Source organism: Aethalodelphis obliquidens, unplaced genomic scaffold, assembly GCF_003676395.1.
Source record: "Aethalodelphis obliquidens isolate GAN/ISIS:26980383/991018 unplaced genomic scaffold, ASM367639v1 scaffold1, whole genome shotgun sequence".
Lineage (NCBI taxonomy): Eukaryota > Metazoa > Chordata > Mammalia > Artiodactyla > Delphinidae > Aethalodelphis > Aethalodelphis obliquidens.
The window spans coordinates 86371029-86394840 of NW_020837945.1; the positions used below are offsets into that span (position 1 = coordinate 86371029).

A 23812-nucleotide genomic window follows, 5' to 3' on the forward strand; every position below is an offset into this window, starting at 1 on the left:
CAAATGGTCATGCTTGGTACTTGCCAGTTGGGTTTGCACTGAAGCGTGGTATGTATGTGGAGAGAGGCACCTTCTTTCTCCTGTGTGAATTCATAGATGGAAACCAAGGGCGTTCTTTCTGAGGGTTTCCTTTTGACAGATCAGTTTAAATTCTATAAATAATAAATATAAATATATACACATATAAATAAAAATTAAAAGATAGATAGATAGACAGATACATAGATAAGTGCTACTAGGTTCCAGACCCTGTGCTGGTTCTTACTCTCTTTAGTAGTCCTTACCTTCAAAGGCTTTATATATAGCAGCCAGTTATTAATTTTGCCTGAATCAAGTTTTTACATATATAATGAATGTAAAAATTATAATTTTCTAAGTCCATTGTTCCCTCTGGCAGTCTTTTGTAAGACACAACTTTTCCTTCTCTTCTATCTATCTATCTATCTATCTATCTATCTATCTACTATCTATCATCATCATCATTAATATAGAGTAATGGATTCTTATTTTATTCAATGGATTATTATCTTTAGTTTGTGCTAAATTGCTGCAGATGTGGCCAGTGGGCCTCCTTTAAAGTACTTATGGTCCCTTTATCATGTTCCCATATTTTTTAGCACTTCCTTATTTTCCAAGGAGCTCTGGATCCTTTTAGTATGGAAAGCTATTTAGAAATAGAGATTTGTGTGCTAGTTGTGCTCCTTGCTAATGGATTTTATTGCTTCCTTTCAGCAAAGAAAGCTAGAAAATACACACTCTCCACAACACACAGAGACACACACACACACATTTATACTGAGATTTTCCATTCCATCCAAACTCCATAGGGTTCTTTCTTTACTATCCTTATTCTATTTGTATCTCCCCCCTGCAGTGAGAACACTGGCTCCTAACCTCAATATGTTTACTTACCTTTTCTGTTCTATAATACACACAAAAAAGTTTCAGAATTGCTATACTGCTATAAAAAATAAATCTACTAAAAAGAGTTCAATATTTGTTTCAATTTTTATTTTCTTTTGATTAAGGATATATAGTTAAACTGTTTACAAAGGTTCAAAAGTTACTTAGATTTTATTAAATCCTCCTTCAGCCTCACTACCAAATTTTGAGGCCTGGCTAGTTCCACTCTGTTTTTTTAGCTTAAGTGTCACTTTCTAATGGATGCCTTTCCAAACTCTCTGTGTTAGATTCGGTCTGTTTGTTAGATGTTCTCATAGCATCTTAATGCTTTTCTTACATAGAACTTTTCCTTTTTAGTCTTTGTGGTTGTTTACTGACTATCTCTCCCAATATGCTGTAAGTTTCAGAAGAACAGAGATAATGTTTCTCTTATCACCTCTTATTCCCCTTTGAACGTATAGTAGGTATTAAGTAAATATTCATTGGGTAAATGAATTATATCTAGTAGTTCTACAGGAACATAGAAAAAGAAGAAATTGTAAAAGGTTGTTTTTTACATTCTTTCTTTCTCTTACTATTCCTCCCCTTCCTTTCCTCCTCCAGAGGCAGAGATGTTTTCAGTTTAGTTGACAAACATTTGTTAAGAAACATTATTAAGCAACTAATGCATATTTCCTGGGCACTGAAATATATAAATCATTTAGGAGATTAAGATCTAGTGCCAAAAGGTATTGTGTAGTGACTAAAGAAATCAACTGGGCTTTCTCAAAGACCCCAAAAGGATCAGGCATATGGATTTCTACACTTATCTACTTTAAAAGGTAGATGTTCTTTTCTGACTAACTTTCAGCACATTTCTACGTTCATTTTTGAAAGTAATTCTGCCAAGTATGCTTTCTCTTCAGTGGTTAAATGTAAAAATAGAACTTCTCACTTGAGGAGCCTCTGAATTAGGTTCCATGTATGAGTGTGAAAATCCATTGCTGACAGGATTGAACTGTAAATAATTGTAAATAATTTTTTAACGTGCGTCTAGAGCCATGTGACTTCTTCTAATTTGGACACTCCAAATGAAAACCATGTGGCCCATGATTAAATTGAATTTTTTCATTGTGTGTTAGAAAACAATAAATAGGAAACAAAGCAATTTAAACAAAAGTGAGGACCTCTTCACAAGGAATTTAAATGAAGTAGGAAGCAAATTAATATGAAGTGATTTCTGTCACATGCTTTTCCTTCCTCTGTTGTTCCTAGATCCCAAGAACCCTGTGTCATCTTTCTTTATACCCTAAATCAGATAGTTACTTATTTCTGATGAATTCTCAACACTCAGTTGATAAAGTTCCTTTACTTCACTTTTTCTTCTGGATAAAGTTGGATGATAATCAAATAAAGAAGAGTGTAAAAGGAGACACTATGGTGTCATGGGCAAGTATGGGCTTTGAATCCAGAAAGGCCTGTCTCTACATCTTAGCTCTATTAGCTGGAAAGCCTTGGATAAAGCAGATGTTTCTAAGCCTCGTTTTCTTCATCACTAAAATGATAGTCCATTTTCAGGATCTTTTTTGAGTATTTAAAATTACATACAGTAATGTTACTCACACTGAGCCTGGTGCATAGAAATTATAAGTAATTTGTAGTTATTATGTGGGTTCTTTATCTTACCTCTATCCACAGGCAATTTTTTTGAATTTTATTTTTTATACATCAGGTTCTTATTAGTTATCCATTTTATACACATTAGTGTATATATGTCAATCCCAATCTCCCAATTCATCCCACCAACACCACCCCACCCCCGCCATTTTCCCCCCTTGGTGTCCATACGTTTGTTCTCTACATCTGTGTCTCAATTTCTGCCCTGCAAACTGGTTCATCTGTACCATTTTTCTAGATTCCACATCTGTGCGTTAATATATGACATTTGTTCTTCTGTTTCTGACTTACTTCACGCTGTATGACAGTCTCTAGGTCCATCCACATCTCAACAAATGACCCAATTTTGTTCCTTTTTATGGCTGAGTAATATTCCATTGTATATATGTACCACATCTTCTTTATCCATTCATCTGTCAATGGGCATTTAGTTTGCTTCCATGACCTGGCTATTGTAAATAGTGCTACAATGAACATTGGAGTGCATGTGTCTTTTTGAATTGTGGCTTTCTCTGGGTATATGCCCCGTAGTGGGATTGCTGGGTTATATGGTAATTCTATTTTTAGTTTTTTAAGGACCTCCATACTTTTCTCCATAGTGGCTGTATCAGTTTACATTCCCACCAACAGTGCAAGAGTGTTGCCTTTTCTCCACACCCTCTCCAGCATTTGTTTTTTGTAGATTTTCTGATGATGCCCATTCTAACTGGTGTGAGGTGATACCTCATTGTAGTTCTGATTTGCATTTCTCTAATAATTAGTGATGGTGAGCAGCTTTTCATGTGCCTCTTGGCCATCCCTATGCCTTCTTTGGAGAAATGTCTATTTAGGGCTTCTGCCGATTTTTTGATTGCGTTGTTTGTTTTTTCAATATTGAGCTTAATGAGCTGTTTATATATTTTGGAGATTAATCCTTGTCCATTGATTGGTTTGCAAATATTCTCTCCCATTCTGAGGGCTCTTTTCGTCTTGTTTATGGTTGACTTTGATGTGCAAAAGCTTTTAAGTTTCATTAGGTCCCATTTTTTTTTTTTTTTTGCGATATGCAGGCCTCTCCCATTGCAGAGCACAGGCTCCAGATGTGCAGGCTCAGCGGCCATGGCTCACGGGCCCAGCCGCTCCACGGCATGTGGGATCTTCCCTGACCGGGACACGAACCCGTGTCCCTTGCATCTGCAGGTGGACTCTCAACCACTGCGCCACCAGGGAAGCCCTAGGTCCCATTTGTTTATTTTTGGTTTTATTTCCATTACTCTAGTAGGTGGATCAAAAAAGATCTTGCTGTTATTTATGTCAAACAGTGTTCTTCCTGTGTTTTCCTCTAAGAGTTTTATAGTGTCCGGTCTTACATTTAGCTCTCTAATCCATTTTGAGTTTATTTTTGTGTATGGTGTTAGGGAGTGTTCTAATTTCATTCCTTTACATGTAGCTGTCCAGTTTTCCCAGCACCACTTATTGAAGAGACTGTCTTTTCTCCATTGTATATTCCTGCCTCTTTTGTCATAGATTAGTTGACCATAGGTGCGTGGGTTTATCTCTGGGCTTTCTATCCTTTTCCATTGATGTATATTTCTGTTTTTATGCCAGTACCATATTGTCTTGATTACTGTAGCTTTGTATAGTCTGAAGTCAGGGAATCTGATTTCTCCAGCTTCATTTTTTAATTTATTTTAAAGTCTGTTTTATCTGATATGAGTATTGCTACTCCAGCTTTCTTTTGATTTCCATTTGCATGGCATATCTTTTTCCATCCCCTCACTTTCAGTTTGTATGTGTTCCTAGGTTTGAAGTGGGTCTCTTGTAGAAAGCATATATATGGGTGTTGTTTTTGTATCCATTCAGCTAGCCTGGGTCTTTTGGTGGGAGCATTTAATCCATTCACATTTAAGGTAATTATCAATATTTATGTTCCTATTACCATTTTCTTAATTGTTATGGATTTGTTTTTGTAGGTCTTTTTCTTCTCTTGTGTTCCGATTTAGAGAAGTTCCTTTAGCATTTGTTGTAGAGCTGGTTTGGTGATGCTGAATTCTCTTAGCTTTTGCTTCTCTGTAAAGCTTTTGATTTCTCCATCAAGTCTGAATGGGATCCTTGCTGAGTAGAGTAATCTTGGTTGTAGGTTATTCCCTTTCATCACTTTAAATATATCATGCCACTCCTTTCTGGCTTGTAGAGTTTCTGCTGAGAAATCAGCTGTTAACCTTATGGGAGTTCCCTTGTATGTTATTTGTTGTTTATCCCTTGTTGCTTTCAATAATTTTTCTTTGTCTTTAATTTTTGTCAGTTTGATTACTGTGTGCTTCAGCATGTTTCTCCTTGGGTTTATCCTGCCTGGGACTCTCTGCGCTTCCTGGACTTAATTGACTATTTCCTTTCCCATGTTAGGGAAGTTTTTGACTATAATCTCTTCAAATATTTTCTTGGGTCCTTTCTCTCTCTCTTCTCCTTCTGCAACCCCTGTAATGCGTATGTTGTTGCATTTAATGTTGTCCCAGAGGTCTCTTAGGCTCTCTTCATTTCTTTTCATTCTTTTTTCTTTATTCTGTTCCGCAGCAGTGAATTCCACCATTCTGTCTTCCAGCTCACTTATCCATTCTTCTGCCTCAGTTATTCTGGTATTGATTCCTTCTAGTTTAGTTTTCATTTCAGTTATTGTATTGTTCATCTCTGTTTGTTTGTTCTTTAATTCTTCTAGGCATTTGTTCTTTAATTCTTCTAGGCCTTTGTTAAACATTTCTTGCATCTTCTCAAGCTTTGCCTCCATTCTTTTTCCGAGGTCCTGGATCATCTTCACTATCATTATTCAGAATTCCTTTTCTGGAAGGTTGCCTATCTCCACTTCATTTAGTTGTTTTTCTGGGGTTTTATCTTGTTCCTTCATCTGGTACATAACCCTCTGCCTTTTCATCTTGTCTATGTTTCTGTGAATGTGGTTTTTGTTCCACAGGCTGCAGGATTGTAGTTCTTCTTGCTTCTGCTGTCTGCCCTCTCCACAGGCAGTTATTATGTATCTATTATGTATTCTGTGGACTAGATGAGATATAAGTTAAATTGTAAATACAGTCCCTATCAGATATAGGGCATGACAGGGGAAGTTTAGGGAGGGCTGAACCTGGAATTACTCTTCCATCTAGGTGGGAAGACGGCCATCAATGGCTGTTGAAGAAACAGCAGAACATAGTATTTAAAGTTTGGCAGAGTCCTCTGGAAGACTCAGCATATAAGGGATCCAGTGTGGGTACAACATGGGACACAATGCCCAGGAATGGGTGCTATTCTTATATCCAGGCATGTAAGTCAAACCAGTCATATCTTTCCATAGATACAAAGTTGATAGTCATTGTGCTCTTTTAAAAAGTTTAAATCTCTGGTAGAGACTTGCATGAAAAATGTAGGACCTTGGTCCTGCAAAGTTTGAGGTCCTCAACAAGTTTAACAGGAGAGGATTTCAGGAGACAAACCAGGGAAGAGCTAGTTAGCAGAGCTGTGCTATAGAGAAGGGACTGGATCGCAAGAATTAAGCAGAGTAGTTTTTTCAAGGCTGGGCTCAAGGCTAGAGTCAGAGAAGCATAAGTTTGATTGGATAGTGAGATAATACAAAGAATTGGATTATCAAATCAGACACATGAATCAGAATTTTGCCAGGAACAAGTTTTACTAATGATATCAGGTGCACAAGTAATCTTGAGACATAGGTGAAGCAGGGAGACATCTGAAATAGTCAGTACATCTTATCAGGGCCTTTTCTGGGGGCTGCATCAGGATGTTTCCTAGTCCCAGACTAATCTATGAGGTCTCCAATGAGTTGTGCAGTTAAGTCACTTATTGAGAAAGAACTTTTTAGGCCATGAAACATTTCCATTTTATGCTCAGATAGTTACATAGTTTATATCACATTTTCTAGGAAGCCATGTATATAAATCCATAGATTCTAGGTATGTTATCATCTTATAACAGGTATATCCTGCTACAGATGAGGACTGTCTTGTTAGAAAATGGCATTACTTTGTTTGCTAGAGGTCATTAACCTTAGTATGCTTACAAGGATATTTGACCAGGTCATCTTTTATTCTTTTTTCTTTCCTGGAGGTGTCCCCTGCCAATGGGACAGGAATGGGAGAGAGGAATTGCAAATCTTCTATTTAACTATTTACTTCTCAGATGATAAGACCCAGAAAATTGGAATTAAGCTGAATTCCGTCCTTCCAAAAATCTGGATTACTTTTGGAGTTTGACTTAAGGATAGAACTGGCAGGTGGGAGGAATATGGAACTGGGGGAAAAAGTAAGGAACTTTTGAGCTTGTCTCCATAATCAGTGGATAAATGTACTCCATATCATTAAGGATTTAAAAGGATAAATGGACATATAATATATAAAAAGGGCCTTGAGTATATGGATAAAGGGAGAGTAAGTGAGTTGGAATAACCAGGGCAGGCTTTGTTAACTTCTTTGTTTTCCTTCTTTTTTAATTTAACCCTTTCTCTCAGCTTGTGGTGTAGTGAGGGAGATTTCTGCACTCCACTAATGGGTGAAGTTCTGTCCATAAAGTCAAAGTTCACTCAATGCAAAGTCTAAAATATCAATAGAAATATTAAATGTAAAAGAGGAATTAAATATGAGAGAGGATATTAAAAGGTAGGTGGTTTCTGTGTCTTGAACAGACTTAATTTATCCTTGACATATGGTCCATTGTCAACCCTGAAGGGGTTGCATGGTTTAGACTAGTTCTCTGTAAACTAAAAGCTGAAGAGCTGAAGCATATTGCCTTTGGTTATACTGCTAATTGCAGAGTTGTTTTTCTGACCTGGGTACAATAGCCAGGCCAGGCTAAGCTTGGCTGCAGTAACAAAGGCCTGAAATTGCAGTGACTTTATACAACATATATTTGTTTCTTCTTTTATAAAGTCTAGTACAGGTCAAGCAGTCCCACACTATGGAACACATAGCCTCCATTTGTTCTTAACTGCCTAGGATTGAAAGTGACATGCTAGATTCCACATCAGAGAATTAATTAAGTGACCTCAACCTAAATATCATGACAGCTAGGAAATATGGTCTTCCTAAAGGTGTGGTGAACACACAATAGTGTCCCTGTCATAACAAGAGTCCTGATACCCAGTCACATACTCCTATCATGACATTTATTAGTCTGCCTCTGACCCCACACACTCTCCAGCTCTGAAGCTGGTTTGATATTCTTCAGTAATAGTATTTTTAGCTAAAACATATTTGTTCCCATAAAGCTAGTCATTCTGTGTTTTTTTTTTTTCTTACTTTAAAAATATTAACTGTGGCTGCTTTTAATGGGTGGGATTTTTTTTTTTTTTTTTTACAAATTCCCACTTGATCTTTTTTTTTTTTTTTACAAATTCCCAAAACATATATGCAACTTCAACATCCTTATTCTAAGTAGATGGGGGACTCATCAGGCCTCATAGAGCTCAGGTTTCAAATTTATTTCTTCTAGTTTTACAATGCAAATGGGCACTCTACACATTTCATATCCCCACTTTCTATTGAAAAATGTCGCTCAGTAGTTCTAGCTGCATGATTTTTAGATGAAATATCTATAGAAATATGTCATTGTGATAAAGAGGAGAATCTGGCCAAGAATCAACATTCTTTGTGTTACTCTGCAGAGAAAAGCTGTAACAGAAGCTGAATGATGTATTTGGTATATGAAGTGTAATGAATATAAGATGCATAATGATGCAAAAGATGCAAATATTTATTGAGTAATAACTAAATACAAAGGAGACCATATGGATCCTGTTCTACACTGACACCCAAGAATCATAAAATATGTTTGGACAGCTGAATATTACCAAACAAGATATATAGCCAGTGGGCTTGGCATGTTCAAATCCTGCACATTCCAGAGAAAGCACTGGCCCTTGACTAGCTCATGGGAGACAATCTCTGAGCCCTTGGAATGTTTTGCCTGAAAAGAGTATCTTTGTATACCTGAGACCTTGGGCTATACAAGATAGTTCATGCTAACAATGAAATTTATAGCGATTACCCGTTTTTGTTCTCCTGCGACGCTGGGCCATGCTGTGTCAATTTGACCTCTGGGGTGTGGGGGAGAGGTTGGAGACTTACAGTCGTGTAAGCATGGAATGCCTATGTACCAACCCGCAATAAAAACCTAGGACAGCAAGGTTCTAGTGAGCTTCTCTGGTTGACAAGATACATCATACACGTTGTTAACTGGAGAATTAAGTGCTGTCTGTACAACTTTAATGGGAGAGGGTAACTTGCACCTAGTTTCTCCTGGACTCTGTTCTATGCATCATTTGCTGATTTAAATCTGTATCCTTTCACTGTAATAAATTTTATCCATGAATATAACAGCTTTACTGAGTTCTGAGTTCTTCTGGTAAGTCATTAAACCTGACAGTAGTCTTGGGCTCCCCTGGAACACAGGTGAATAAAAGTTCAAAAACAGAAAAATAATTCCCAATAGAATTGTGAGACACTAAGTGTCATAACAATATATAAAACATATTTTAAGTGTGTTACTATTTACAAAAATTTCCCATAAATTACTCTATTTGTTATAGGAATTCAGAAGGAGTGAGAATCACTTCAAACTATAGAGTCAAGCAAGGTTTTATGGAAGAAGAGTCAGGATGTTGAGCTGGATTTCAAAGAGCTCAGCAAAGAAGAGAAGACCAGAATGGGGTAAGGAAAATGCAATCCAGGGTCAGAGGGCAGTAAGCAGAACATTTCACCTGAAGTGTGAGTTTGAGGAAGGTAAGTAAAGAGTTAAGACTGTAAACGCAGGCTTCGGCCAAATTGTAGGGTTTTAATACTGGTATTGTTTACCATAAATATAAAAGCTGAACTTTTAGTAAGTTAAACTAGTCAAATTCCAGAAAGTTTCTGTGTGTGGAGAAGGTTCACTATACAGGGTCTCCGTATGCTGTAAAATTCTGATGATAAAGTGAATCTTACTGCCCGAAAAAAAGTCACTGTAATAATAACCTATTGGGGTTCCACATGTATCCTTTTACAGTGATGTCCACATCAAATTTGCTCAATTTATAACTGAAAAATTGAACTGTCTTCAGCCAGAAATTGTAAGCTCCACCTGTCATCTGAGATTGTTGTAACATCACAGTAATAAGGTTTTTGCAATCAGCATTTAGCTCACACTTTTGATAATGATTCATTATCCAAAGCTGTCTCCAGCTCAGCTTCCCTGTGGCTTCACTGGCCCTAAAGCCTCCAAAACTGCTGTTGTCAGGAAGACTCACTGGTATTACTTTTGCTATTATTCACTGACTGCCCTAAATACATACCATTTTCTTTGGAAGTAAGTTGTGGGGGTTGGGATTGGAGTGGGTAGGATTTATAAGGAAAAGATGGCAGGTTTATGCAAGGGCTTGGATTACAGAAAGGCATTAAACCCAATGTAGGTCTTAAAAGGTTGTGATCATGGGCAGACCACCCACATCTTTATTTCTACAGCAAAATATTATGCCAACCAGCCCATTTCCTTTTCCCCGCAGCTATATAATGATTATAATGGTGTTTTTTTTTTGTTTCAAGTGTGTTTCTTCCATCAGGAGTAGGAAACAGAGGTACTCTATATTTGATGGTCCTTAGTTTGGTTCAATGCAAAGTTCAGGCCTTCCAACCATGTTATTGTGCAGACATACTCTCTTTCATATTTTGAAAAATTATCGTCTGTATTTAAATTACATGAACACTTTCTCCAGTTTCTTCTTGTATCAATTAGACATGAGCTTGCAATATGACTGAAATTGAACCATTTATTCCTGTTTCTCCAAAATTGTGTGCTTTCCATGTATTCTGTATCTCAGTGTCACTAGTATCCACCCAGACTCCAAAGTTAGAACCTAAAAATCATTCTGACTTTTCCCACTCCACTCGTTACTTCCAATCAACCATCAACTTCTGGCTAATTTACTGCCTGAAAACTTCACCATCCTGTCCACTTTTTTCCCTTCCTATGACTATTCCTTAGTTTGGGCTACCATTATTTCTCACATGAATTGTGGCAATAACTTATTTGCTGGTTCCTCTGTTTCTCATCTTCTATCCCCTAATTCATTTTCTTTTTGAAAATGTATTATAAAATACTGTACTAAATTTTCAGATTACAGAGCAAGAGATACATGATAGTCAGGGAGAGTCTTTCCCGCCACTTTTCCTCTCCTCCCTCCCTTGTTCAATCCTGGAGTGGAACTGGACAGTGGGGAGGAAGTAGAATGAGGAAAGAAAATATGCCAACTATATCATTACCTCCTCTCAAGGAGGCCTACACTAAGGTGAGAGGAAAACTTTAATTGGAACATTTTGGGATGGAAAAGGGAACTCTGAGGTAGACCTGTTAATTTGGAGATGTCAATTGGGAATTTGGGTGAAGATGTTGAATAGGGAGTTGGATTTATGAATATAAAATTTAAGGCTAAAGGGTGCCCACTCTCACCACTTCTATTCAGCAGAATACTGGAAGTTCTAGTCAGAGCATTTAAGCAAGAGAAATAAATAAAAGGCATACAAATTGGAAACAAAGAGGTTAAATTGTCTCTCTTTGCAGATAACATGATCTTATTATACATATGAAGTCCTAAAGACTACACAGAAAACTGCTAAATAAACAAATTCAGTAAAGCTACAGGACACAAAATCAACATGCAAAAATCATTTGTGTTTCTATATACTAACAACAAACTATCTGAAAAAAGTTTTTAAAAATCCCATTTACAATAGAATCAAAAACAATAAAATACTTAGGAATAAATTTAACCAAGGAGGTGAAAAATCTCTACATTGAAATCTATAAGACACTGATGAAAGAAATGGAAGAAGAAACAAAAATGGAAAGATATCCCATGTTCATGGATTAGAAGAATTAATATTATTAAAATGTCCACACTGCCCAAAGCCATCTACAGAGTCAATGCACTGCATAATAAAAATTCCAAAGGAATTTTTCACAGAAATAGAAGAAAAAACCCTAAATTTGCATGGAACCAAAAAAGATCCTGAATAGCCAAAACAATCTTGAGAAAGAAAAACAGAGCTTGGTGGTATCTCACTTCCTAATTTCAAACTATATTACAAAGCCATAGAAAAAATGGTCTCTGACTTACCATGGTCTGACTTGGGATTTTTCAGCTTTACAATGGTGTGAAAGCAATATGCATTCAGTAGAAACCATACTTTGAACTTTGAAATTTGATCTTTTCCCAGGCTAGCAAAATGTAGTAGGATACTCTCTCGTGATGCTGGGCAGCTCCCAGTCAGCCACTTGATCATCAGGGTAAACAACCAATACAGTTACAGCCACTCTGTACCCATACAACCATTCTGTTTTTCACTTTCAGTATAGTATTCACTAAATTGCATGAGATACTGAACACCTTATTATTAAACAGGTTTTGTGTTAGATGATTTTGCCCATGTAGGCTAATGTAAGTGTTCTGAGCACATTTAAGATAGGTTAGGTTAAGTTATGATGTTTGGAAGGTTAGGTGTGTTAAATCATTTTCAATTAACAATATTTTCAACTTACAACGAAAATAGTATTGGGAAAAGTTATTTAGGAAGTAACCCCATCATGAGTCAAGGAAAGTCTGTGTCAAAACAATATTGGATGGGCCTAAAAGCAGAAACGTAGACCAATGGAACAGAATAGAGAGCCCAGAAATAAACCCATGCATGTATGGTCAACATCTTTGAAAGGGTGTCAGGAATTCACAATGGAGAAAGGAGCTTATCTTCAATAAATGGTGTTGGCCATACACAAAAATAAACTCAAAATGGACTAAAGACCTAAATGTAAGGCCAGACACTATAAAACTCTTAGAGGAAAACATAGACAGAACACTCTATGACATAAATCACAGCAAGATCCTTTTTGACCCACCTGCTAGAGGAAGAGAAATAAAAACAAAAATAAGCAAATGGGACCTAATGAAACTTAAAAGAAGCTTTTGCACAGCAAAGGAAAACATAAACAGGACAAAAAGACAACACTCAGAATGGGAGAAAATATTTGCAAATGAAGCAACTGACAAAGGATTAATCTCCAAAATTTACAAGCAGCTCATGCAGCTCAAAATCAAAAACAATAAACAACCCAATCCAAAATGGGCAGAAGACCTAAATAGACATTTCTCCAAAGAAGATATACAGATTGCCAACAAACACATGAAAGGAGGCTCAACATCACTAATCATTAGAGAAATGCAAATCAAAACTACAATGAGGTATCACCTCACACCAGTCAGAATGGCCATCATCAAAAAATCTACAAACCATAAATGCTGGAGAGGGTGTGGAGAAAAGGGAACTCTCTTGCACTCTTGGTGGGAATGTAAAGTGATACAGCCACTATGGAGAACAGTATGGAGTTTCCTTAAAACACTGAAAATAGAACTACCATATGACCCAGCAATCCCACTACCAGGCATATACCCTGAGAAAACCATAATTCAAAAAGAATCGGGCTTCCCTGGTGGCGCAGTGGTTGGGAGTTCACCTGCCTATGCAGGGAACACGGGTTCGTGCCCCGGTCCAGGAGGATCCCACATGCCGTGGAGCGGCTAGACCCGTGAGCCATGGCTGCTGAGCCTGCGTGTCCGGAGCCTGTGCTCCGCAACGGGAGAGGCCACAACAGTGAGAGGCCCGCGTGCGGAAAAAAAAAAAAAAGAATCATGTACCACAATGTTCATTGTAACTCTGTTTATAATAGCCAGGACATGGAAGCAACCTAAGTGTCCATCGACAGATGAATGGATGAATAAACTGTGACACATATATACAATGGAATATTCCTGAGGCATAAAAAGAAACGAAACTGAGTTATTTGTAATGAGGTGGATGGACCTAGAGACTGTCATACAGCGTGAAGTAAGTCAGAAAGAGAAAAACAAATACCATATGCTAACACATATATATGAAATCTAAAAAAAAAAAAAAAGTGGTTTTGAAGAACCTAGGGACAGGACAGGAATAAAGACGCAGACATAGAGAATGGACTTGAGGACACAGGGAGGGGGAAAGGTAAGCTGGGACGAAGTGAGAGAGTGACATTGACATGTATACACTACCAAATGTAAAATAGCTAGTGGGAAGCAGCTGCATAGTACAGGGAGATCAGCTCAGTGCTTTGTGCCCACCTAGAGGGGTGGGAAAGGGAGGGTGGGAGGGAGACACAAGAGGGAGGGGATATGGGGATAAATGTATAAATATAGCTGATTCACTTTGTTATAAAGCAGAAACTAACACACCATTGTAAAGCAATTATACTCCAATAATGATGTTATAAATAAATAAATAAATAAATAAAATTTACATTATTATTTTAATGCCACAAATGGAATTAAGGGATCAAAAGGTATGTTAATTTCAATGGCAAAAAAAATAAATTTTAAAAAATTAAAAATAAATAAATAAATAAATCTTCAGAATAAATAAATGGTGTTGGGAAAACTGAATATCCACATGCAAAAGAATGAAACTGAACCATTATCTTACACCATGCACATAAATTAACTAAAAATGCATTAAGGACTGAAACCATAAAAGTGGAAGCAAACATAGGGAAAAATCTTGATGTGGGTCTTATAGCAAAAATAAATAAGTAGGACTCCATCAAACTAAAAGGCCATAAAAAGGAAGGAAATCCAGCTACTAGCAACAATATGGATGAAACTTGAAGGCATTATGCTAAGTGAAATAAGACAGACAGAGAAGGACAAATTCTGTATGATGTCATTTATATGTGGAATCTAAAAAAAAATCAAACTTATAGAAACAGAGTATAGAATGGTTGTTGACAGGGTCTGGGGGCTGAGGGAAATGGGAAGATGTTGGTCAAAGGGTATAAGCATTCAGTTATAAGATGAATAAGTTCTGGGGATCTAATGTACAGCCTGGTGACTATAGTTAATAATACTATATTGTATACTTGAAATCTAATAAGAGTAAATCTTAAATGATCTCACCATATACACAGAGAAAGGTAACTATGTAAGGTGATGAATGTGTTAACTAATTTTATTCTGGTGGTCATTTCACAATATGCGTATATCAAATCATTATGTTGTATACCTTAAATTTATGCAATTTTATTTGTCAATTATATTTCAATAAATCTGGGGAAAGTATAAGTAAAAGTGAGAAAAATTTACTTCCCCCAAAATAAATAAAATACAATAAAATTTAAGGCTGGAGATATGGATTTTGGAGTCTTCTGGATATTAGTGGGAGGCTAGATGAGACCTAGCCTAGGCTAGATAGAAAAAAAGGGAGGTTCAGAGACTGAGACATGGGGCCTTCCAGTGTTTAGATGATGGGTTGATGAGGAGAAAACATAAAGGAGATTAAGAAGGTGCTTCCAGAAATAGGGAAGGAAAACCAGGCTAGTGTGTCCTGGAAGTCAAGTGAAGAATGTGTTTCAGTGAGCTGGACTGATGGCCTTTGTAAAATGGTGGTGAAGAAGAAGCAAGATGAGAGTGGACAAATAACCACTGTATTTAGCAACATGGAGATTGTTGGTGACCTTTCAATATCAGTGAAGGGGTGGGAAGAAAAGCCTAATTTGAACAGACTCTAAAGAGAACAGGGAAAGAGTCATTGAGGGTAGAGAGTATAGAGAAGGAAAGGGTTTTGCTCTAAAAGAAAATGGGGTGGTTGCTGGAGGCAGAAGTGGACGCTAAGAGGATTTTTAAGATGAGAGATGTTTGCATGCCACTGAGCAAGAGAAAATTGATGACACAGGAAAGAGAGAGGAGAGTGACTAAGCAGTGTTCTCGAGTCAGCAAGAGGGGATTGGATCTGGTGCACAAGTGGAGGGGTTGTATTTATCTAGGACTGTTGATAGTTCTTCCAAATTAACAGGAGAGAAGGCAGAGTATATGGGCATAGACGTTGATAGGTGGGTTGATGCAGTGATGAGAGTTTGTAAAAGTTATTGCCTGATTTCTTCAATTTTCTCAGGCAAATAGAAAGCAAGGTCATCAACTGGGAGTGAGGTATTGAAAACTTTGAAAAGCCCCCCTTATCATCATCAACCTATCTATCAATAAAATTCAGCCCTCTTAGCACTTATCATTAGCAAGCTCTATATTTTGCTTACTTTTCATGTGTGTATTGTCTATCTTCCCACCAGAACATGAACTGCATGAGAGGAAGGTTTTCTGTCTGATTTATTTACTGCTATAACTACAGAACCTAGAATACTACCAGGTAAATAGGTGTTTGGTAAATAGTTGTTAAATTAATTAATGGAAGGATTTTGTGATTAATTAGGCTTGGGGTGCATTGAGTGGGCTTTTTAATATGAAAACAAAGGAAGTATCTGTGTGTCATATAAGAGTGAATATCCACATGCAAAAGGATGAAACTGAACCATTATCTTACACCATGCACATAAATTAACTAAGAAGCTATGGGACTTGGGGGACATATTATCCTAATCGTGAGGGGAAACCAGGTTGTTGAATGGCTTGAAGAAAAAGGGAAGAAAAATAGGTTGGTTTCTACTGGCACACTCCTGAGTTTGGCTCATTCAACAAATTGGTTATAATATACAGTTCAGGAAAAGGAGCATCTTCACTTGCCTGAAAGCATTCTAAAGCCTGGAGAACATAGTTTAGATTGCTTGTGGGTTAGACAATTGAGAATGTTCAGTCTCCTTTTTAAAAACATGTAGCAAAAGTTTCAAGTTCAGCATCTGACAGTTTGACAAATTGCAGGACTGGTGGACAAAGGGAAATGAGTTTTAATAAAACATTAAAATCCATGGTTACGTGGTATACTTTTTGGGCTCCATATGTTTCTCTGCCAAAATCCAGCCCACACTTCAGTAACTAACTTATATACAAACATCTTGAACATAGCTGCGTCAGTAATAGTTTCCAGTTACATATAAAGCAGAAACTAACACACCATTGTAAAGCAATTACACCCCAATAAAGATGTTTAAAAAAAAAACTATTTAAAAATAGTTTTAAATAGTGACAAGACATTGAATAGTCTTGGGATATATGAAATGGAGTCAGAGACAGAAATTCTTGTTACATGTTAATGTGGGACCACTCATTATCTTAAAAAAAAATCACCTTTCTGTTGGTCGTGCAAGGGGATCAAACAGATTCAAATTTGAATCTTTATCAGTCAAGGATGAATTAAGTGCAGAGAAACCAATCCAGGTGTTTCCTCCTTTCCTCCCTTCCTCCCTTCCTCCCTCCCTTCCTTCCTTCCTTCCTTCCTTCCTTCTTTCCTCCCTCCCTCTCTCCCTTCTTTCCTCCCTCCCTCCCTCCTTCCCTTCCTTCCTTCCTTCTTTTTTTTTAATGCTAGAGTTTTCATGCAGAATATTGTTTATACAGTTGCTGAAAGGGCTGAGAAGCTGATGGGAAAGGGGGCAGGGCAGGCAAGTCAGAGATTTGCAAGAACAAGAAGCAGCAACCCCTAAGACTAAAGCGGCAGGGAGGAGGTGGATTATCAGAGCCCCAAACTGAGGCCATCTAATGGGAGCTAGAGCTATAGCTAGACCCATTAGACCTGGAGCCACCAAGGAGCTGGAGCTGCTTCTGGAAAGGTTAGCCTAGGCAAAGCAAGGAGTAGGACTATCCTGTCTACTTTTCTGTGGCCTCCTAGTCTCTGTTACTGAACCGAACTTGGGTTCACTCACCCAACATGCAGCAAAGCCAATCTACTGACACCAGGCTGTGGTGAAGGAAAATATGGTGTTTATTTGCAGGGCACCAAGCAAGGAGAATAGGCAGCTAATGCTCAGAAGATGCTGATGGCTCTTAGGGAAGGGTTTTTAAAAACAATTTAGGGGTGAGAGTTGCAGGGTGCCTAATCAGTTCATGGACATCCTTCTGATTGGTTGATGGTGAGGTAACAGAGTGATATTTGGGGAATCTTAATCATCAATCTTCTGGTTCCAACCAGTCTGGGGTCCGTGTGTTTGCAGGCAACATGTAGGCACCATCCTCCAGTGGGTGGGGGTCTTAGTTTCTGCAGAACAACTCAAAGATATGCATCAGATTGTTATCTGTATCTCTTCAGTTGGAACTAGGAGTCCTGTGGCTCTATTGTCCTAATCATTAACTGCTTGAGTCTGCTCTTTGGATCTCAGGGAAGGTCAAACAAGAAGCGGGGGAGGAGGGAGGCACAGGGGTGTTTGTACCTGGGAAGGCCTCACAGGTTCCTGCTTGGTTTCAGTCCCCCCTTTTCTTCAATACTTCTCAATCCTGAGGGGAACAGAGGCGGGACAAGAAAGGGAATATAGTTTTGGATAAAGAGTTATTCATAAACTCTGGGGACTTAGTTTCTTCTCCACCAGGTCCCTACCCTCCTACCCCTTGGCTGAATACATCCAAAAGGCACAACAAAGGAACCTGGGAAATATAGTTTCTGCTAATAGACAGCGAGCCAGAGAGAGGGCAGAGAGTATATATGACAGCAAAGAAACAATTCAGAAACTCTGTTCAATCTTTTATTAGCTGTGAGTCCTTGAGTGATTATTTTAACTTTTGCTTTCTTCATCTGCAATATGAAGGATACCTACTTCATAGGAATTTTGTGATTCCAAATGCAATAATGTATATACAATGCCTGATTCATAGTAGGAGCTCAGGACATCTTTTTCCCCCTTCCCCATTTACAAATATTCCTCAAAGCATTGCTTTCCTAGAAAGATAAAGAAACTAATGAGTCTGAAGAGAATTTGGCTACCAAGTCTTATCTTTGGCGCGTCTTTAATTTCAGTAACCTTCATCAAAAGCAGCACAGAACCCAAAGCTGACCAAAAGGGGGCAGTTCTCAAAGCTCATATTTGTCAAGAATTGTTTCTCTGAAATCTCAGTCACTTTGAGGTCCCCTGACAAGATAGAGTTTGTAGTAATGACCACAAAAATCAGTGAACAAGTGTTTCTAGAAGAGACTAAAGTCAATAACCCTTAATCCTTGCTCCTAAAATAGGGTGTTGTAATTTTTCATAGATCTTGAAAGAGAGGGTTTTAATCACTGCACTAAAATCTTAAGGGAGACCTATCTCTTGACAGTAAAACTTGCAGTCAGGGTTAAGAATGGTGCTCACAAAAGTGTGCATGAAACACAATAACACCTCATTTTTATAATTTGACCTAATTTGAAATTTGGGGTAACTTTGTCTTGGAAAGATTTAAGTTCCTGCTGAAGGGTCTGATTAATTTAATTCATCACATACTTACTGAATCCCTACAGGTGCTTCTGACCGTAGGCTGGGCTGAGGAAAACATACTCACAGTGCTTGTAAGGTGGTCCCTACTTTCAAGGCATTCATCGTCTAGTGGGGTTTCCCTTGATGAAAAGGTTTGCATAAATTATGAGTCAGGAAGCAAATTCAATCTATTTAATAAAAAGCTTTAAGTAAACAAATTGTATGACTCACTAAAAATAATTTTTATCTCTTCATGAAAGCAGGCTGTGAACTCTTATTTTGCTTAGAGTGTTAATTGCAATAGAATGAATGATACTTTTTTAGCAGATAGCCCTGGAATCAAAATCTGACTTTGTCATATACTAGAGTGATTCTGTGAATAATGATATCTGCTCTGTAGTATTTCCATGGCAGATAACTAAGGAAATATGTGAGAGAGTTTGTCCCACCACCTGGTTCCAGATTCAGAAATATTTGATGATTCACATTCTTCCCTTCTCTGGGAAATGCTCCACCTCTTAGTGATCAATTCAAGTTATCTGATCATTGGACAGTAATAAAAAATGATTTTAAAATATTTTCTGTGTTTTAGAATTTTTAATAATTAGGCATGCCCTATCTAGAGTTTATTCAAATTAAAAATGATTTTGTTTTGTTTTTAATTTATATATAAGAAGCATAATTGAGGGGAATTCTTTTTTCTCCAGACTGTTACAGGAATTTAGGAACTAGAGGAAAGTTTATGAAAGCAAAAATATTTTTCTTAACTTCAAAGATAGCACCACAGCTATCTTTTTGGTGTATTTTTCCTTTAATCTTTTAATCAAAAGTTTTCTTTATGCAATTGAAATGATACTGTATATACATATGCATTTTGGTATCTCGTTTTGGGGGGGTAACTTTATATTATACACATTTTCCATGTCATTAAACACACTGTAAAGCACCATTTTCCACTGTTAAAAAACAAAATCCAACCAAGTAAATTTGAAGATCTAATTGACTTTATTCAATGAATCAAGCAGCATCCCATCAAGAAAGTAGAAAGGAGCTCTGAGGAGCTGTACAAACTGGAAGGTTTTTAAGGGCACAAAGAGGGTGGGACAAGGAAGTCATAAACAAAAGAAAGGATTATTTCAGGCAAAGTGACCTTCCTTTAGGGGAAGGGCAGGGGTCCCTCAGGCAGATTACCTCAATAGTGCTGATCAGCTAATTCCAGATTAACTGGTAAAGGTCATGTTCCTGGGCGTGGCTGAAACTGCAATTAAGCTTTGGTTTGCTGTCATGGAGTTTAGCACAAGTGTTTCTTTTCAGCAATAGAGATGTATCACAATTATTTAAGGGGATTAAATTATTCCCTTAATTTTGGGCCCTTTGCTTATATTCCATTTTCTTTATTATAAATAACACTGTAAATATATATTAGTGTATAAATATATACACATTGTTGGATTGTTTCATGAGAATGGACATCTAGTAATATATTTACAGGTCAAAGTTTGTTTGGTTTTTTTTTGACCGCACTGCACGGCATGTAGGATCTTAGTTCCCCGACCAGGGATTGAACTCGTGCCCCCTGCACTGGAAGTGTGGAGTCTTAACCATTGGACCACCAGGGAAGTCCCCCCTTTTTTTTTTTTTTTGGTACAGGTCAAATTTTATAAACTTTTTAAAAGCACTTGATAAGAGGTAACAAACTGAGTGCATCAGCAATAGCCCAAGTATTATAATATTTTTAGGTGTTTAACTGTAAGGAAGAAAATAATGTATATTATTTCAACTTTCAGTTGTTTAAATAATAATGAGATTGGGGATTTCCTAATATGCTTATTGGCCATTTGAATTTCTTCTTTCGCAAATTGCTTGTGAAAGAGCAAATTGTTTTCAATTCCATTCAGTAAATATTCCTTTAGCATTATCCATGCTCCAGATGTTGGAACAACAGGAGTTGGTGTATAGAGATGCATAAAATGTAACCCATATCTTCAAGGAATTCTAAATATCAAAGGAGAGAAGGAAAAAAATAGTATCATAAGATCAGTAATGGAAACAGAAATGGTTTGCAGTTAGAATAGAGTAAGGAGTGTTTAATCTCTGAGACTGAGGAAGTTTTTAAAGGATGAATACAAAATTTCCAGGCAGATAGTTAAGGGAAGGGCTTTTCAGTACAGAGTTAAGAGCATGCACAAAGTCTCGAAGTTTGGAAGAGCAAATATTCAGTAATTAGAAGTAGTTAGCAACTACTGGAGTATGCAGTGGGTCAAGAGAGGATGGAGTGGGCAGAGATGAAGGTGGGAAGATGGAGAAGTTTGCAAGAAGCAAATCATGATGAAACTTATATTCCGCGCTGAGCAGTATGACTTGACCCTGAAGGTGATACATAGCTTCTGAATTCAGCCTTTTTATCTAATAATTTATGATTTCATAACTAAATAAGTAGATGGCAATTTAAGCTTTTTAAATGTCTCATCTGTAAACTAGAACAATCTGTTTATATTTTTGCTATGCTAAACATGTGATGTTACCTTGGAGACATGAAAATTATCTTAGGAAACAGACTGATTGCCTTGTCCATAGATCAATCCCACCAGGGCCCAGTTATTTCCCTGATATCACACACATTCTTTATCTACTTAGTTCTGGGAAACTGTGGCACTTTCTATGCCACAAGCAAAATTATATGTATTTTAACAGTGTCAGGCAATTTTCATTTTACATAGATTCAACATCCATGTCTTTACCAAGACATTGCATGACATTTCATTAGGGATATAATTAAGCCATATTTCCCTTTTTATAAGTTAAAGTTTAAAAATATAGATGTTAATTTGACAGTTAACCATCACCTTCCCCCCGAAGGTCAAAGAGTCCCAACTAGCCTCGGGCCAAACTATGTAGGGATCCTCTCTCCTGCTCTAGTTCTGTCAGCACTGCCGACACAACCGTATTTGGCAAGTGAGCATTGGATGGCAGAAGTCCAAGGAATTATTTAAATAATAACTGAGGGTCAAGCTACTTACATGCACTTCTTAAACTTTTTTTTTTTAAGTGAAGTACTATATATATACAGAAAAAAATACAAATAAGTACATAGCTAGATGAGTTATCACAAAATAATCACCACATGTAAGCACCACCTAGTCACAAAATATTACCAGCACCCCAGAAGCCTCACTCATATCTTCTCATATTCACTCATAACATAGCAATCATTATCCTAATTTCTTTCTTTCTTTCTTTCTTTTTTTTTTTTTTTTGACTGTGCCACGCAGCTTGAGGGAATTTACTTCCCCAACCAGGGATCGAACCCAGGGCCCTGGCAGTGAGAGCACTAATTCTTAATCACTGAACCACCAGGGAAGTCCCTCATCCTAATTTATAATACCATAGACAACTTTTCCCCCTTATTTTTTGTATTATTGTTTTGTATCTGGCTTTTTTTCTTCTCAACATAATATTTGTCCAATTAACCATTATAAATATACCACAATTTCTAAATTCACATTATTTTTTATAAACTCTGGAGATTACAAATAATGCTGCTATAGACATACTTATATATGGTTTTTGGTGTGCATATGTGTGCATTTCTGTTGGATGTATGTCTAGGAGTGAAATTGCTAGACCATACAGTGTGCTTATATTCATAATATACTAACAGAGACTACCAAATAGCATTCTAAAGTGGTTGTATGATTTTTGTTCTTATCAGCAGTGTATGTATCTGCACTTCATCCTCACCAACACATGTTATTATCAGTCCTTTTAATTTGAGCCCTCAGGAAGGTGTGTGATGGTGTCTCATCTGGTTTTAGTTTACATTTCTCTGATGCCTAATTAAGTTGAATATCTTGTATATCTTTTTTAGTGAAATGTTAGTTCAAGTATCTTGTCCATTTTTTATTTCATCATTTATGCTTTTACTTATTGAATTGTGAGAGTATTTTATACATTCTGGATACTAGCTCTTTGCCAGTTACAGTTGTATCTTCTCCCAGTGTGTGACTTGTCTTTTTCTCTCTCTTCACGGTGTCATCTGATGAACAGAAATTCTTAATTTTAATGTAGTTCAATTCGTATATTTTTTTCCTTTTATGGTTAATGTATTTTGTACTGTGTAAGAACTCTTTTCACACCTTATCTACATACCTTGAAAGAGAATACGGAATGCTTTTCCCGCCCGCCCAGAAAGTTTACTCACTTTCTTTGTTGTTTGTAACCAATGGGAGACTAACATGGACAATGCACTTTTGAAGGTATAGGGCCAGGGACTTTTTTTTGAGAATCAGGGACTCTCTGTAGTCATTTTGTCTATTAATACCAACTTTTTAACTGCCTCATGGTCAAACCGGACACCTTTAGTCATATCGGATTGTGTAATCTTCCTCTTGAGGAAGGAGGGGAGGAGGAAAGGGTTATGCTTATCCAGAATAAATTCGTGTCGAGGTCATCATTTACCCTCTCATCAGCAGTGGGGTATGCAAGACTGGCAGCAAGTACCAAAATCACATCCAAGAAAGAGCATCAAGGATATCAACCCAGGGGACCATATCCATTTGTGTTTTCAGAGAAAGATGGGCCTGGGTTGAGTACCAGTTCATCAGTAACCTTGCTAAAGAACTAGAAGGTGGTTTGGGCCAATCCAAAAGGGAGTGGCTGTAATTTCCTATGACTGGCTTAAATATGTTTCTGGAACAAGTCACATGAGTAGAACAATGGCATGGAACATATCTGGAAGTGCTCATTTTCAGACGTATTTCCCACATATTTTCTTTATGTGTTAGGCTATTCCTATATCAATAAAATCCTCTTAAGATTTAATCTACTAGTGGTAAACATGACCATAATCTTAACAGTGTATGAGTCTCTTTCACAGTCTCCCATAAACAAGGAAGTACTTTTTATTTCTGAGAGTTCTGTTTATATCCAGGGGCATTAGCATTGTGTTTCCCTAAGTACAGCAGGGAAATGTGTGATTCTGTCTTTTTTTCCTTCTTCATTAGAGAATGCTATTTATAGCCTTCCAAGGGTACTAACACAATTTCTTGTCAGAGAGGAG

General features: G+C 37.3%; 1 long non-coding RNA gene across 1 annotated transcript in view; it reads left to right on the forward strand.

The window, feature by feature from the left end:
• Positions 1 to 23812, forward strand: part of LOC113622716 (uncharacterized) — a 367008-nt gene that overhangs the window by 285279 nt on the left and 57917 nt on the right. The window contains exon 5 of the long non-coding RNA XR_003433624.1: positions 9125 to 9245. This is a non-coding gene — a long non-coding RNA (uncharacterized LOC113622716). The remainder of the gene's footprint in view (positions 1 to 9124; positions 9246 to 23812) is intronic.